At 38.1% G+C, this 16255-nt stretch overlaps 2 long non-coding RNA genes across 2 annotated transcripts in view; one reads left to right on the forward strand and one right to left on the reverse strand.

Moving 5' to 3' along the window:
- LOC134806465 (uncharacterized) overlaps window positions 1-16255 on the forward strand; it is a 320640-nt gene that overhangs the window by 142584 nt on the left and 161801 nt on the right. The gene's annotated exons all lie outside the window — the stretch shown is intronic.
- The window catches only part of LOC134806459 (uncharacterized), a 52513-nt gene continuing 49690 nt past the window's right edge, over window positions 13433-16255 (reverse strand). The window contains exon 2 of the long non-coding RNA XR_010146523.1: window positions 13433-13579. This is a non-coding gene — a long non-coding RNA (uncharacterized LOC134806459). The remainder of the gene's footprint in view (window positions 13580-16255) is intronic.

Genomic DNA, 16255 nt, shown 5'->3' on the forward strand with positions numbered 1-16255 from the left:
CTACCGATATTCTGTGTCAAATTAAATGTCATTACTGTCATCACGGTCTGGTTACTTTTGAAAACTCGTATCTCACTCAAGTTTGACAGTTTATTTTGTTCGTAATCAAAATGCCATTACGGTTAAAGAGGTTTTATATTTATTAATTAGGTCTTGTAGGGTGACCATGATTGTTGAGAATTAAATTTGCCCTCACCAAAAAGTAAAAAAATAGGAAAAAGTGTGGTTGTTTCTCCTAAATACGACGGTGATCGATCAATTATCAGTTACTGAGTGTGCAGGATTAGTCCTGCTCACGTCTCATGAATCATCCTGTATAGCTTTTAGGTATCTGAGGTATTCTGTATATGTACAAAATATATAAACAACTAAATTTTATGATCGCTTTACAATATTAGTTGCCAACTTATTATTTTAGACGCCAACCTATCAATTCAAGTTCCCTATATTTTTTTTGGGTGGCTTGATTTTGCTGCCAGTTTTTTAATAATAATGATGCTTAAATTTGAGACTAATATAAATTTATTGGTGCTAAAATATTAATGCACAGCCAAATTATATTATTATATGCCCAGTGAAAGTTCCTGTTTAATATTTTAGTTGCCCGGTTAATAATAAGCCATATAAAATAACGGTTATATTTATATGACACTGTCCGTCGGACTGAGCTTAGTCTGACCATAATGCACCTTTCGGGTAAGGAGCCCTAGAATTTATATTAATGATGATAGCTATATGATTGGCATGCGAGCTTGGAGGCTATAACAAAACAGAGTAGCCATTAACAGGCGTTCCCCTCTGTCGAAACTCTATGATCAATGGTCATACACATTGTATGGACTGACGTTTACCTGACATGGCTATTTTTACGTTACGTATACATTTGACGTGCCCCTCCCCAGCAAAAATCGGCAGACTGTTTTGTACAGAAAATAAAAGACAAGACGTCTCCATTAGGTTATATCCTCCAAGTATGCTAGTCATTTTAAAGTGACGCGACAGTGACAGTTGTTATTGCCGCTGCGCTGTCTCCCGGCAGTTTTGGAGACCCAATGCCATGCCCAACAACATACTAATAATGGGGTTGGCAACTGTCAAAGGTTTGCCTAGATGGCGCCATCATAGCTTGCCCCTTTTTCTATGAGATTTGGCTTAAAGAGCTGGCATCCAGGGTATTAAAAAAACAAAAATTTGACACAATTCTAGGGATTGACGGGGCAAGCTATGATGGCGCCATCTGCTAAAAACTTCCACCGGCCAACCCCATTGGTAGCGGTTTCCGGATCTGAACTATATTCCCATAAGGCAGTGCACTATATAGGTATGGGTTAGGTATGCACTATGCTTGGGGATTTATGCCAAGGAAAAGTGTATACCTAAGGGGAGAAAAACGAAAACGAAACTACGATTTTATTCTAGACCAATAATCCTGGCGTAATTGCGGAATCACCTCAAAAACTATAATAAACGTGAATGAACACTTAAACAATTTTGAAATAACACGTCTGTCAGCGAACGTAGTGAATTTACACTAAATCGAACGCTCCCAAACAAACATGTCCGAATTCCGCCAAAAGAAAACAAACGCGGGCGTGAATCTGCCGCGGGCCCACGCGGCAAGTCATGCGTAACCGTTGAACTGATCCTAAATACAGCTCTCTGTTTACTTTCCTAGAAGATATAATGCTGGTGGGTTAATTTGGGAGCTGCAGGCTGAAAATAATCTCACGTACGCCTTCTGGATATAGATGGAATGCACGTGCCCCGCTTTACCTTTTTTGGACATGTTTACCTACGGGTTATATAATTTTTTTAGCAAACTCGTTCGCGTCTTTCCTGTAGATATCGTAAAGTTAAGGGAATCTATAAAGGCGGGATAAATTTTTTCAGTACTCGAGACTCAAATAAGAAAAACGGGATATTTATGTACCAGAGTCGTTAACTTTGATTGTATTGTCCACAAAAGTGGCCTTTTACTAAAATGTGTTTGACATTTACATGTTTCAGGAGGATGTGGGAATGGTGCTTTTGAGTATTTTATTTTAGCAGGGTAACGGGTTATTAGATCTAACCGGTCGGGACACTTTCTGCTATTTTGCTGCCAAGTGCGACGGTTAAATTAATTTTCCCTTTTTCTATCTTTCTCAGCAGTGTCCGGCGACCAGATAGATTTAATAGCCCCTAAAAATTGTGACCAACCTGTTATAATAAATAATAATATACGCCCCACAACCCGGCACACTCTCAGGGGCGAAATGGCTAGCAGGTTGGTGGTCCTCGATGCAGCTGAATTAGAACTTCACAGTCATACATCCCTTAATGTCTTTGAAATTGAAATTGAAATCGTTTATTGCATATCACATAGCAGGTACAGGTGTTCTTAAATATAAGCTGTTCAAGTGACGCCTCTTTACATATTCCTTATCCACAATAGTTTTATTGTATAATCAAATACATTATTTATTATCAAAAACGATTAGGTATGTGCATACCTCCATTAGGCTCTAATCTAGGCTGAGAAGCTGGTAATTAACAGGCCGTCCACCGGAGCCGGCACTGACTCTAATAGTCTTTACCTCTGTGCTTTTTGTCTTTCTAAGGCGGTCTGATCAATCTATCGGGTGTTTGGGTTTTCCGAGCTCAGTTTGCCCAAAATGCAGCTCCAGAATTCGTGTAGATATTTCTCGATTCCGAGGGCCTAGGGCGGTTGGGCTTGTGGTTTGTAAGTTACCTTCAGCACATAACAATGTAATGATTTGGCTCCTCTACACGATGGGCCAACGCCGGCCACTCCAAGGGACGCAGCCATGCGGTAGAATGATATAGCAATATCACTTGCTCCCTCTAACGCATACATGCGTCCCTTGGAGTGGCCGGCGTTGGCCCATCGTGTAGAGGAGCCATAAGAAACTCGCCAGTCGTTCTGTCGGTGATTATGACTGGTATGGGTGTTCTGGACTACAACCGCGAAAATCGAAGTTCGCAAATTGCGGGCATCTTTCTCTGTCACTCTAATTACGCCTTCATTGTAGTAAAAGAGAAAGATCCCCGCAATTTTCGAATTTCGGTTTTCGCGATAGGCCCATGGTACAGTTCCAAAGGCTTCGGACATAATATAAAGATAAGACTTCTGTCTGAATACCTATATCAATTTACCTATGCATCATAACGGTAAACAAAACGCTTACCTACCTACAATTTTGTAGGTATAAATGACCATACAAAAAGATGATCATGTCAGACGTATTAGCGTAAGATTATATATCAAATCTGTCTGTGATCACAAACGTAAAAATAGAATTGGTGTTTTGGTGTTAAATATGATCACTCATGTTCACGGGGATTCACATGAGTCTCAAGGATAATTTTGTTGTTTATATGTCTACGGCACCATACAGTCTACACTGGCATCAGCCGTATTCGAACAATGAGATACGTCAAATACTAGATATTGAAACGATATGGATTGGATATGTCAGTGTCAAACAAGTGTCAAAAGTGACGTCAAAGAGGATTTGAAGACGTTTATGTTTGAAGAACGTATCTCATTGTTCGAATAGACTGTAAGGGCCATTTTATTAAAGTTGTCCACAACACTTTTTTCCAAAATTGGGATTTTTTATTTCATTTCTACTCAGAATCACGAGCTCTTTCTATCCTTATAGGAGAAAAAAAGTGTCCTAAGGTTTTTCCCATTCCGTTACCATTTCTTCATAGACTTTGTATGGCGGTTTCGGAATGGAAAGATCGAAACATGTATGGAAATCTTGGGACCCTTTTTTTCTCCTATTAGGATCAAAAGAGCTCATGATTCTGACTAGAAATAACATAAAAAATCCCAATTTTGAAAAAAACAGTGTGGGGGACAACTTTAAATAAAATGGTCCGTAAACGGTTTTCAGCAGAGATGTGGGAACACGTGGGAATAAAAGAATAAATAGGAATGTAATACCAGAATAATCTTTATGAAACTATCGCTCCCATGAGTAGATTTAAAAATTGATGAAAATATGTATAACCTTATTAACTTTAAAATTAACAACTTCGTATATATCACGCGGTCGCCTTTCCCCAAATGAAAACATCGCGAGGAAACCGGACAAATCCCATTTAGTCCGAGTTTTCGCTTAGGATTCGAAAATCAAACAAATCAAATGCAGTCGCTTTCGTATGAACTAGAGTCTGCTCCACTTGGAATTTGATTGCCGAGCGGACCCCAAGCTTCCCTACCAAACTTGGCAAAAAGTGTTACGGGAATAGTAAGTATATTATACTCAAACTAAAACCAAATTACTTACTTCCGACGCTCGCTCGAACTAGCATATTAGTGAGAGCGAGATGTACCTATAGAAAGTAATATGTTATGCAGACGTTAGCGAATATGTCAGTTTGACACTGGACTGTAGATCCCAAAAACTGTTATTAATTTTGGATTACAAGATGGCAGCCATGTGCTTTTCCGTGAAAGTAGACATGGTGGTCATTTTCAACGTTTCCGGATTGCAGTTTTTAATCTTCACCGCAATCCTTAATGGATTTGCTCGTATTTAGAAATATGTGATCTAATGCGCGAATTGTAAAAACCGGACCAAGTGCGAGTCGGACTAGCCCACCGAGGGTTCCGTAGTTTTTAGTATTTGTTGTTTTAGCGGCAACAGAAATACATCATTTGTGAAAATTTCAACTGTGTCTATCACGGTTCATGAGATACATCCTGGTGACAGACAGACGAACAGACAGACAGACGGACAGACAAACAGAGGGACAGACAGACAGACAGACGGAAAGTGGAGTCTTAGTAATAGGGTCCCGTTTTTACCCTTTGGGTACGGAACCCTAAAAAATCACTAAGACGCCCCCACCACCTGTCACTGGCCAAATCCCAAAGCAAACACGACATATGCCGGAATGCGTACGTTTATATGCTATTAAACCGTGTCATAAATGTACATTTGAGTCATCGAGTCACGAGCTGTAGTGACGACACAATGACGTTGCTGTTAATACGTTTAACGATGCGAAATCTGTAATGACACAAGTACGGTTACCATCAGTTTGTCACTGACATAAACGCCGTCGAGAACGTAATTTACTTTCTATACATCTCGCTCGCACTCTCATATTAGTGCAAACGGGACGTATAGAAAGTAAATTACGTTCTCGACGGCGTTTATGTCAGTGACAAACTGATGGTAACCGCCAAGGCCTTTCTTGGCCTGGTGCTGGTGTCATGACAGATTTCGCGATATATCCGCGAAGGCTGCCTTTATGTCTGCCGCGGTAGGCATGGGGGCCATAAAGGTTGTAAGCTGGAAGGATGCTGACTGTTCCTACCTGTACCTATAGAAAAGTGGATACTTATATCGGGTGGAACAGAACGAAGGACTTTTATGCAAACGGAAAATTGTTTAGGCTGCGTACTTTATTTTTCATTTATTAATCACGTTAATATTTATAACCGTTTGTGAGATACAGTTTGTTAAACATTAGTTAAAAAATCTGCGTGTTTTAACCCTAGCAAGTAGATCCGACCATCGAATGTAAAGTCAAGTTAATGACGTGTGTCAATTTAAAATGAAAATAACTTTGTAATGGTAGGGTTGTCACTGATATAAAAATATTTCATTTTAATGATTTTGTTTTACTTTTTAATCCAGCTTTACGATTATAATAACTCGATTGTAGATCACTTAGAACTATCCTTTCAGCTCAGTCTCTAGAAATGTTCCACCCTGTATTAGGGCACCGACTATACATTGACGCTATGCGGAAAATGCAGATGACACAACAAAATACACAATTATATTATCTCGACATTACCGTAGCTTGGGTTTCTCCGTCTGGCTTAGAAAAAGTGCATTGCATGCCGGAAGATTACCTACTCGACTATTTTTAGCCTAAACTCATTAGGTACCTACTTTACTGCCATTTGTATTTTTAGAGTTAGTTTTAGACCAAAAAGCAGCGATTTTGATAGCCCACGCAGTGCAACTGTTATTTATACGTCATAATTTCATAGAAGTTTGACGTTTAAAATAACACTTGGACACTCTATCCTCCATTTTGTCCTCAAGTTGCTTTCATTGTCTCCCTGTCGCGTCCCCATAAACCTCAGACTTTTAGACATTCAAATAATAGAGTTAGACCAAGAAAAGTCTGCAACGATTTTGATAGCACACGCAGTGCAAGTGTTATTTATACGTCATAATTTCATAGAAGTTTGACGTTTAATAACACTTGCATTGCATGTGCTATCAAAATCCTTGCTGACTTTTCCTGGTCTAACTGTACTATTTTTATAGGTACTTTTATATCACACTTTATTATCACAAATATCTAAACATATTTATGTAAATTGCAATTAAAAATAAAATAAAATTGATGTAATCTTAAAAAATGTGTGATTCTACGGAACCCGCCTTTAACGCAAGCCAACTTGCCACTCTCACTTGTCTGTATGTTTTTCTCCTACTCGTAATACAAATGGACTTATACATAATGTATAAGTGTAATGTATAGTTTTTTTACTCCGTTAATTCGATAGACGTAAACTTCGTTAGCCAAAGTGGTGCAAAAAGCACAATTTTCATGGGGATTCCCTCCATTGTCCGATGATTGAACAAGGATTACAATTAGTAGACTTTATCTTAAGGTAATATGCCTTAAAGGTGATAATAAATACAATACAATACTTTTTTCATCACACTTGCTCGGAAAAGATGTATTTACACGTAGGGCTTGCGGGCGGGAAATTGAATTTTTCGCCCTAGGGCGGAAAAAATCTTTTCCGAGCAAGTGTGATGAAAAACACTTATTTACACGTAGGGCTTGCGGGCGGGAAATTGAAATTTTCGCCCTAGGGCGGAAAAGTGTTTTATACAGAAGTTTGTTTTTATTAATTCTCCTTTTTTTCCTTACAAGTGTGATGAAAAACATTGTGTGTGCCACGGGCGGTAAAGAAATTCCGAACTCGTGAACATTTTAAGCCCTCGCTTCGCGTCGGGCTTAAAATTGACACTCGTTCGTAATTTCTTATTTCCCGCCCTTAATACACAATGTACTATTTCACCACACCAAATGGTAAAGGCTCTCTTTGTTGTTCAAAAACGGTTAGCAAAGTTGCATTTTATTCACATGTGAGGCAAAGTAATCATATGCAAATTTTGAGTTGTTTTCTTATGTTTGCGGGTAGAATTGATTTTTTTGAAAGATAAATATTTAATAACATTCATTTAGATTTGATTTTGTTTGATATCTTACAGTTAATATTTTTTTCGGGTTGGTGTGGTGAAAAATTTTGTTTAAATCTCGTGCTTTGAAACGCTTGCAACGCTCAAAATTCCCAACGCTCGCTACGCTCGGGGTTCAATTTTGGAATCTTTTGCTTGCTCGAGTATCAATATTAGCACGAGCGGTTAAACAACAACCTTGCCCCCTTGTTAAACAAATAACTCAGTTTAGATACATTACTACAACATAAACAGAGACAATAAATTTGGGTAGAGGTAAGCTCTAGTCGACGAGGTCAAAATGGTGAAAAATAGGGACCTAAAAATACGTGACACCAGTATCCTCAATGAATTCGGAATGATGTCTAGAAATATGTACTCGAAGCATTTTTAGCACATAAAAAATTGCAAAGAAGTAATATAAAAAAAAATTGTTTTTCTCTAGTATCTTATAAACTATTAAAATACCTATAAGAAATTAAAAAAAAAGGGATTCTTCATACTTTATGAGATATTGGCTAAAAAAATAAATAAGTACCATTTTTTTTCATTTTGAATTGTTTATAACTTATAACTTATGAATTTTTTAATGTGCAAATAAACGCTTCATATAAATAGCAATACCTAACCTGGTTTTTATACGAAAGTAACTAAAATGTTAAAAGACTAAAATATTTTTCACCACACCAGCTCGGAAAGGCTTACTTTGCGCTTCAAAAACTGATAGCAAAGTTGCATTTTATTCACATGTGAGGCAAAGTAATCAAATGCAAATTTTGAGTTGTTTTCTTATGTCTGCTGGTAGAATTGACTTTTAAATGAAAATTTTGGATGATAAATGTTTAATAACATTCATTTGGATTTGATTTGGTTTGATTTTGTTTGATATTTTACGTTTAATATTTGGTTCGGGTTGGTGTGGTGAAAAATTTTGTGTTACACTAGGGGGCAAATTTTGTTTAACCCTCGTGCTTCGAAACCCTCGCAACGCTCAAGATTCCATTTTTCGAACCACTCGCTACGCTCGTGATTCAATTTTGGAATCTTTCGCTTGCCCGGGTATCAATATTAGCACGAGCGGTTAAACAACAACTTTGCCCCCTTGTAAAACAAATAACTATTGCGCCCTCTACAACAATGCCCATTTTCGTGGCGTTATGGAGTATTGTCAACCTTCTCATTTTATTATTATCCTATGCTAAAAATCGCTGTAAAGGAGTGTTTATATATATTTTTTATATTATTGTCCCTATTATATTATATTTATTAAATTGTTCAAATACCGCTCTTATAGTACCTATTTTTATGTGATACGACCCGTAGCAACGGCTTAACTAGATTGCTACGAATACAAATAAGTTTTTGGCAAAAATTTCATTTTTGGTACAAGCTTTTATCGCTGACTGTACTTTTCTTTCCACAGGCAACTAATACTCATCGAGACGATTCTAAAAACCCCAAACACAATTAGGTTTCGTTGTTTTATCACATAGTTCCTATGGCCACCTCCGGTCTCCATCATCAGATCAGCTCGATGACACCATAATATTGCATTGTCACCCGACTTACGTACGTATGCAAAATTTCAGCTCAATCGGAAACCGGGAAGTGGATCAAATTTAACTTGCAAGATTTGATTACAGACAACGGTCAGGTGAAACTAAATAAAAGCTTGTAATTAGAATTACTTAATAATATTATTGGCGGCCCGATTCGAACTTTAAGATACGTCAAATATTACGTCTAGATACGATATGTATAGACGTTTTTGTTTGAAGAAACGGTGCTTTTGAGACCGGCATATCTAATCCATATCGTATACTAGCTGTGCCCGCGACTCCGCCCGCGTGTAATTCGGTCTGTGTCAGTAAAGGGGCCCACTGATTAACAGTCCGCCGGACGGTATCGGCCTGTCAGTTGTTCGGAACTGTCAAAATTTTGCTCTAACTGACAGGCCGATTGTCAATCAGCGGCTAATTTCTAATCCTAATTTCTCTCCCTCTCCCCTGGAGGCGGAACTTGAAGTAAAGTTGACATATGGATATGCTAGAGGACTGAAGGCCAGATAAAATATTTTACAATTAGGTACCACTAAATAAAACTACACTCCAAAATCAAAAGTTTTATTCGCCCTTATTCAAATTTTACACGTGATTTAAACTTAGAGAATATAACCAAACGGAGTGGTCATTAACAGGCGGTCCCCTCTGTCGAAAATAGGCGGCCAATGGTCAACCGAAGTTTATCTGACATGGCTATGTTTACGTTACGTAGGTACACATTTGATGTGCCCCTCCCCCGCAAAAAACGCCAGACTATTTTGTACCGAAAATTATAGACGGCGTCTCCGTTGGTTATATTCTCTAAGGATTTAAACGCCAGAGTAGTAGGTGAATATCGGACGATACAGTAAGGTATACGCGCGCGAGCGAAAGCGAAGCGGCCTGCCTGGCTAGAGCGCCACTTACCGTGGTCTTCTTCAGACTCCTGAGGAAGACCACGTGCCCTTTGTAACCTCAATGCGTTGCGAAACTTTCGCGAATGATTCGTTTTTTTCGGGAAGGCATGGTAATGCGTATAAAATGCGAGTCCCAAATCGTTTGACTCCGCAAACGACCAGTCGGCCGGATTAAGATATTTTGATGCCCTAAGTATTTCTAGACCATGGTGCCCCCTCTCCCTAGGGTCATCAAGATTACATTGAATTTTTTTGATAAATTGAGTGACGTTCATTGCTGCATTTCAGCTGAGAATGGAAATCAGTCACATCATTTTATCACGAAAATTGACAGTGCCGCAGCAGTAACGTTGCAACAGAGTACCTAATGCTGCTGCAGTCGCCACCCGAATGTCACCTTTATCATACCTTAGAAAGTTATTGAAAACGCGAGCGAAGCGAGCGCGACAATTTTTCGATATAAAAAACGCATTTTGATAGACAGTTGTACATTTTTATATCACGAAAATTGAATATCACCTTTATCATATGTTAGAAAGTTATTGAAAAAGCGAGCGAAGCGAGCGCTAAAAATTTTCGATATAAAAAACGCATTTTGATAGACAGTTGTACATTTTTACTTTTAGTATGGAAATCAATCACATCATTTTATCACGAAAATTGACAGTGCCGCAGCAGTAACGTTGCAACAGAGTACCTAATGCTGCTGCAATCGCCACCCGAATGTCACCTTTATCATACATTAGAAAGTTATTGAAAACGCGAGCGAAGCGAGCGCGACAATTTTTCGATATAAAAAAACGCAATTTGATAGACAGTTGTACATTTTTACTTTTAGTGTGGAAATCAGTCACATCATTTTATCACGAAAATTGACAGTGCTGCAGCAGTAACGTTGCAACAGTTTACCTAAATGCTGCTGCGGGCGCCACCCGATTGTCACCTTTATCATAAACATCTCAGAATGTTATTGAAAACGCGAGCGAAGCGAGCGCGAAAATTTTTCGATAATTTTTGGTGCCCTAAGCAAGTGCTTATTTTGCTTAAAAGGGTTAATCCGGCACTGCAAATGACAGAGGTCAATGTTTTTTTTTTCAAAGTATCCACCTTCGTGGCCATTATTAAGTGCTTAAGGAGGCGATACGTATGAATATGGATTTGATATGGATGCGATATAATTACGATTAGGTATAATTCATGACGGAGAAAATAAATAATTTTATGCAAATATACGCGTGTTGATATGTGTGTTTATTTTACCACTACGTAACTATGTAAACCCATTTTTAGTTTTCTTGGTTACTTAATGTTTACTCAGCTCCCCAAAAGATGGCACTGTGCAATGAGGGCCAATTAATTTACTGTCGTTTAATTTTGTTGTATTATTAAATCAACACAATTATTCAATTAAATTTGTTGATATCCGTACGATTGATTGAAATTTTAGAAGAGGGGTCTTCTATACTTAGAGTTAATTTGGCAAAATCCATCCTCGGTGGCTTATTTATGTCACATCGTATTTAATTCAGCGCCATCTGTTAGTTTACCAGGGTACTCTATAGTGTTAGCACATATTTGAAAAAAGTTTGCCCCTTCTTCCTAAGTAGCGCCATGCGATTCAGGGGCAAACTTAAGTCAATCGAGTGTTGTGGCTACCCCCCCTTTTAGGGGTTGAATTTTTATAGCCTATAACCTGACCGGGGATTTTCTCGACAGATTAGTAAAGTTTTCATCAAAATCCGTTCAGCCGTTTTCACGTGATGCGCGTACAAATAAACAGACAAACAGATAAACAGATAAACAGACAAACAGTCAAAAATTCTAAAAACTTTTGGAACGTGTTCTGTTATCGATTCTAAGTATCCCCAGCCAACTTTTTTTCAAATATCTTCCATGTACAGACTTTCGACCCTCTTCAGCTTTATTATATATTATATATTATATATTATATATTATATATTATATTATATTATATGTATAGAAGATAGACGTAATATTTGACGCATAGATATAATATTCCTAAAGATGGAGTCTAAGCGAGCTGTCCCTGTCGCTACTTTGTTTTTATGTAGGTACGATTAACAATGTGCAACCACCTTGCTGTGGACGTGTCGATAAAGTCATATCATAATATTAATAATACGAGTATATTCATATTTTAATGAAGATATCAAAGCTTCAATTAATCGCTATTACTTTCCGCTGTGTAGCGTTTATCGATATATAACATGATTAAAATTGACTTTTCACATCCCTAAAAAAGCACACATACACGCTTTTACGCACACATACACAACTTGAAACCACCGAAAACAGCGACACCTTGATTTGAAGTTCATCTTGTCAACAGTATGGTTGTCCTTTTTTGACAAATGACATTTTTAAAATAGCGAGGAGAGAGAAGTGATACTAGTTGCTGCGCCGTCATAGAGAACAGACAACGTTGGGGCCTTGATTGGACGTATCTTAAAGTTGGAATCGGGCCGTGGGTCACCTATTGGGTAATAAAACCGTTATGCTTTTTCGAATCTGAGTAGGTTTTTATGAATAGTGAAAACCTATTGATCTAGAATTCTAGATTATTGATTGCCGAAAATGCAATCAAAATCGTGCCCCGGATTTGAAGTTTGGTTTTATACGATACAACGCTATTATTATGTTTTATGGCATAACAATTATCAAATGTCAACAATTATTAAATATACATGATTACATAATTACAATGTTGGACAATTCAATAATTAATAAATACCTAATAGAAACAAATCTACATTAAAATTATAAACTCATTAACATTATTAATTATCAAATGAAATCTAGCACAATATAAATAAACAAATATACAGTCACCTACAATAATATATTACACAACGTAGGCCGCAAAAATATCTGACACGATCTTATTTGTAGAGCCATAAGAGCGACATATTTTTGCAGGTGACTGTACAAAAACTAAACTTACAAATATATCTACATAATCTAAAACTTTGAAATACTTTGAAAAAGGGTCTATGGTACTTAAGATTATTGTGAGTTCGCTGTGGTAATAATTCGATGAAATAAGTTTTTTTCCCATTTTTAAGCCTTTAATGTTTTTTTATAACTTTAATGAGCCACCAATGTTTTTAAAAGTAAATTTACTTTCTGTTAAATATGAGGCACAAGTTTTTCTTAGACATTACACCTCTATTATGAATTACCTCTTGTTAAAACTAGTTTTAAAACCGGCCAAGCGTTAGTCGGACTCGCCAACCGAGGGTTCCGTACTTTTTAGTACTTACCTACTTGTTATAGCGGCAACAGAAATACATCATCTGTGAAAATGTCAACTGTCACGGTTCACAAGATACAGCCTGGTGACAGACATACTGAAAGACGGACAGACGGACTGTGGAGTCTTAGTACTGGAGGTTTTACCCTTTGGGTACGGAACCCTAAAAAGTCAACAAGTCCAAATCTAAACCTCCTCAAACTTTGTTGAGGAAAGCCCGTATTGCACTTACGTCTTGCAAGTGTTAATTGGGTATTCCGTGGGTATGCCCTTTTGTATCAGAAAACCATTTTCCCTACAAATGACATTCCATTCCATTGACAATTAAGGAAAATGTATGTATGCATTCTTGTATTATTATATTTCTATTTATGTATGTATATTTGTAGTAGTGTATTCAAAACTTGCATTTCATTAATTTTAGTGATTGTACACTTTCGCTTTTGTTTGTCATTCATCGTGTCACTTCTGTCCTACTCATTTCCTCAAAGGTTAACTGGAAGAGTTCCCATACAGGGATAAGTTCGCCTTTGTTGTATTTAATGCACTCTGTAACTGTGTTTCTCGTGTTTTTATTTCTATGTACAATAAAGTATATACATACATACATACGTACGTATACTTAGAGGCTACAGAGAACAAATAATATATTATTATGATGATAATAATCATCCCGGCAATGCGTTTTGGAGTTTTTTTATTAAAATCTGAGGATTTAGTACAAAATTCTTTCCGTCGGCCCTCGTGTGCAGATGGACACCCTGTTGGTTATCGCCGAAAGCGGTACGTAAAATAAGCGAGAAGTATATACCAAACAGGGTAGGAGCCAAGACGCAGCCCTGTCGCACTCCTCTGGAAACGGCGAACGGCTCTGATGACTTGCCATTAAAGACTACTGTGCCTTTCATATTATCTTGGAAGGATGCCACTAACCTTAAAAGCTTAGGTGGACACCCAATGCTCTCGAGTGCTGTGTACCTACAAGCCCTCCCGGCTGACCGTGTCGAAGGCCTTGTTAAGGTCAACGAAAGCCATAACCAAGGGGTTCTTTTGTTCACGACACTTCTCCTGTATCTGACGAAGTGTGAAAATCATGTGTACGAAGTGTCGAAATGGCGCAAACGTGTTGTGGAGGGTCGCAAGTATTGTCACGAGACCTGGTTCGCCGCACTCGCTGACTAGAGGCAAAAACGACGACAAGGTGGCTCATATACCGGTTTCCGCAAACTTCTCTTGTCAGACCCCTGGTAGACCATGTCGGGCTCGCATCGGTCTATTCAGCCACCAAAAACGGTGTTTCTCCGGTGTTACACCATAAATCGTCTGCAATAGACGAAAAGGCCTATGATGATGAGTACAAAATTGGTAGAGTAAGACCAAGATTATTTTATTTATTTATTTTTACATATTGATAACAAGAAATTACTATCTGAATAGACCCCCGGTTCTCTTCTGCAGAGGGCCTACCGCGAACCACTGTCGACGTATTGCCTCTCTGTCGCACTTTTAAATTTGTATTTAAGTGTGACAGGGAGGCAGCACTTCGAACGTGGTTCGCGGTAGGCCCTCTGAGGCCTCACATGTCTCAACCGATATGGATTTTTGTATTAGATTAAGTATTTGGGTCTATTTCCAAATGGCGGAGTTATAGGGGTTCGCGAGGCTCACAGGGCTACAAAAGTACAAACGTAAAATTTCGTACATAACAAACGGTTATTGCCTAAGGACGCCTTCAACGTTAGTACAGTCACCCACAATAATATGTTACACAACAAAGGTCCCAAAATTATCTGACACGATCTTATTTGTAGAGCTATAAGAGCGTGTCACATATTTTTGCGGCCTTCGAATAGTAACATATTGCGGGTGACTGTACCTAACAGACATGTTGGAAATTGTCTCTCTAGTCCAGGGGTCTCCTAACTTTTTTAGCTGAGGGCCATATTGCGCCTCAGAAACTTTCGAGCGGGCCATTTTGCGCCGGGGGAGGGTGTCTGGTTGCTGCTGTGAGGAACAGTTCCACTCTCAATGAATGCTGAACCCCTGGAGCCTGGCTCCCGCGGGCCGGACAGTGGGCAGTAGCTTTGGGTGTCGGCGGGCCGGATTGAAACGCGTCGCGGGTCGGATTTAGCCCGCGGGCCGGGGTTTGGAGACCCCTGCTCTAGTCTATAGATACAAATGTTTACAAGTTTAAAGGTTTTAATAAGAAAACTTCCGTGAGACACAGACATATTAAATATAATAATATTAAGAACGGACGGAAACATGTCCTCGGTAAGGAGTGAAACATGTCGAGCGTTTTTCGACTTAAAATACGTGAGTGACGGTCGTTCTTAATACGAGTATATTTATATTTAATAAGTTTAAAGTAAGTAAGTAAGTAAATACACTTTATTGCACCACAAAGAAAAAAATACAAAAACAGATTTACAGTGTAAATAAAGGTAGCAACAGGCGGTCTTATCGCTGTAAGCGATCTCTTCCAGACAACCTAAAGGTGCCTATTAAAACAATAACTAGTTTTGCGACGCCTGATAAAATCATAGTCAGAGGCTAGTTTGTAAAAAATATTGATGTCATTTGCAATAAAATGTTACCTATTCATATTTAGGGGTCCGCATTAAAAGCGACCATTTTTTTATTCACTATCGAAAATTCCTAATATAAGGATGGAGGGAGGTAAAATTTCAAGTTTTAGTTACCTACTAGCAAAGACATATGTAATTTCGTATAAGACGAATAAAGTCTAAGGAAAAAACGTGCCTCGGAATTCAAGTAAAAGTCATTCTCGAATAGATGCCGCACACACCTTTAGCCTATCCTCGGCTAGATGGCGTGACGACACCGTTTCATATTTAACAAGTTTAACACATAGATATCAGTGAATGAACATGGATCAAAATGTTATAAAAATAATAAAATCATTTATCCATATATATACATTTTTTGATAACTTTATACGTTTTCATTTTGAGTTTTAGTCGTGTGTCGATAGATGGCAGTAAATTTACAGTGACTACAAAATTTACAATGAATGAATGAATGAAACCATTTATTTTCAGGCAACTATTGGCCCATAGATAAATACTTTAAAACTAGCATACATATTATTACAAAATATATCTTAAAACTAAAAACACAATTATGGCTGCGATGCAGTTCGCAACCCCGCAGTGTCAGGGAGCCGGCCGCGGAACCGCCGCAACTTGACACCCTTCGGCCAAAACTTCTCCTTAGTGAAGGTCTAATAGATGTTCAGTCGGAACGCTCAGCACAAAAGAATTAAAATGACAGGAC

Source organism: Cydia splendana, chromosome 3 (assembly GCF_910591565.1).
Source record: "Cydia splendana chromosome 3, ilCydSple1.2, whole genome shotgun sequence".
Classification (NCBI taxonomy): Eukaryota; Metazoa; Arthropoda; class Insecta; order Lepidoptera; family Tortricidae; genus Cydia; species Cydia splendana.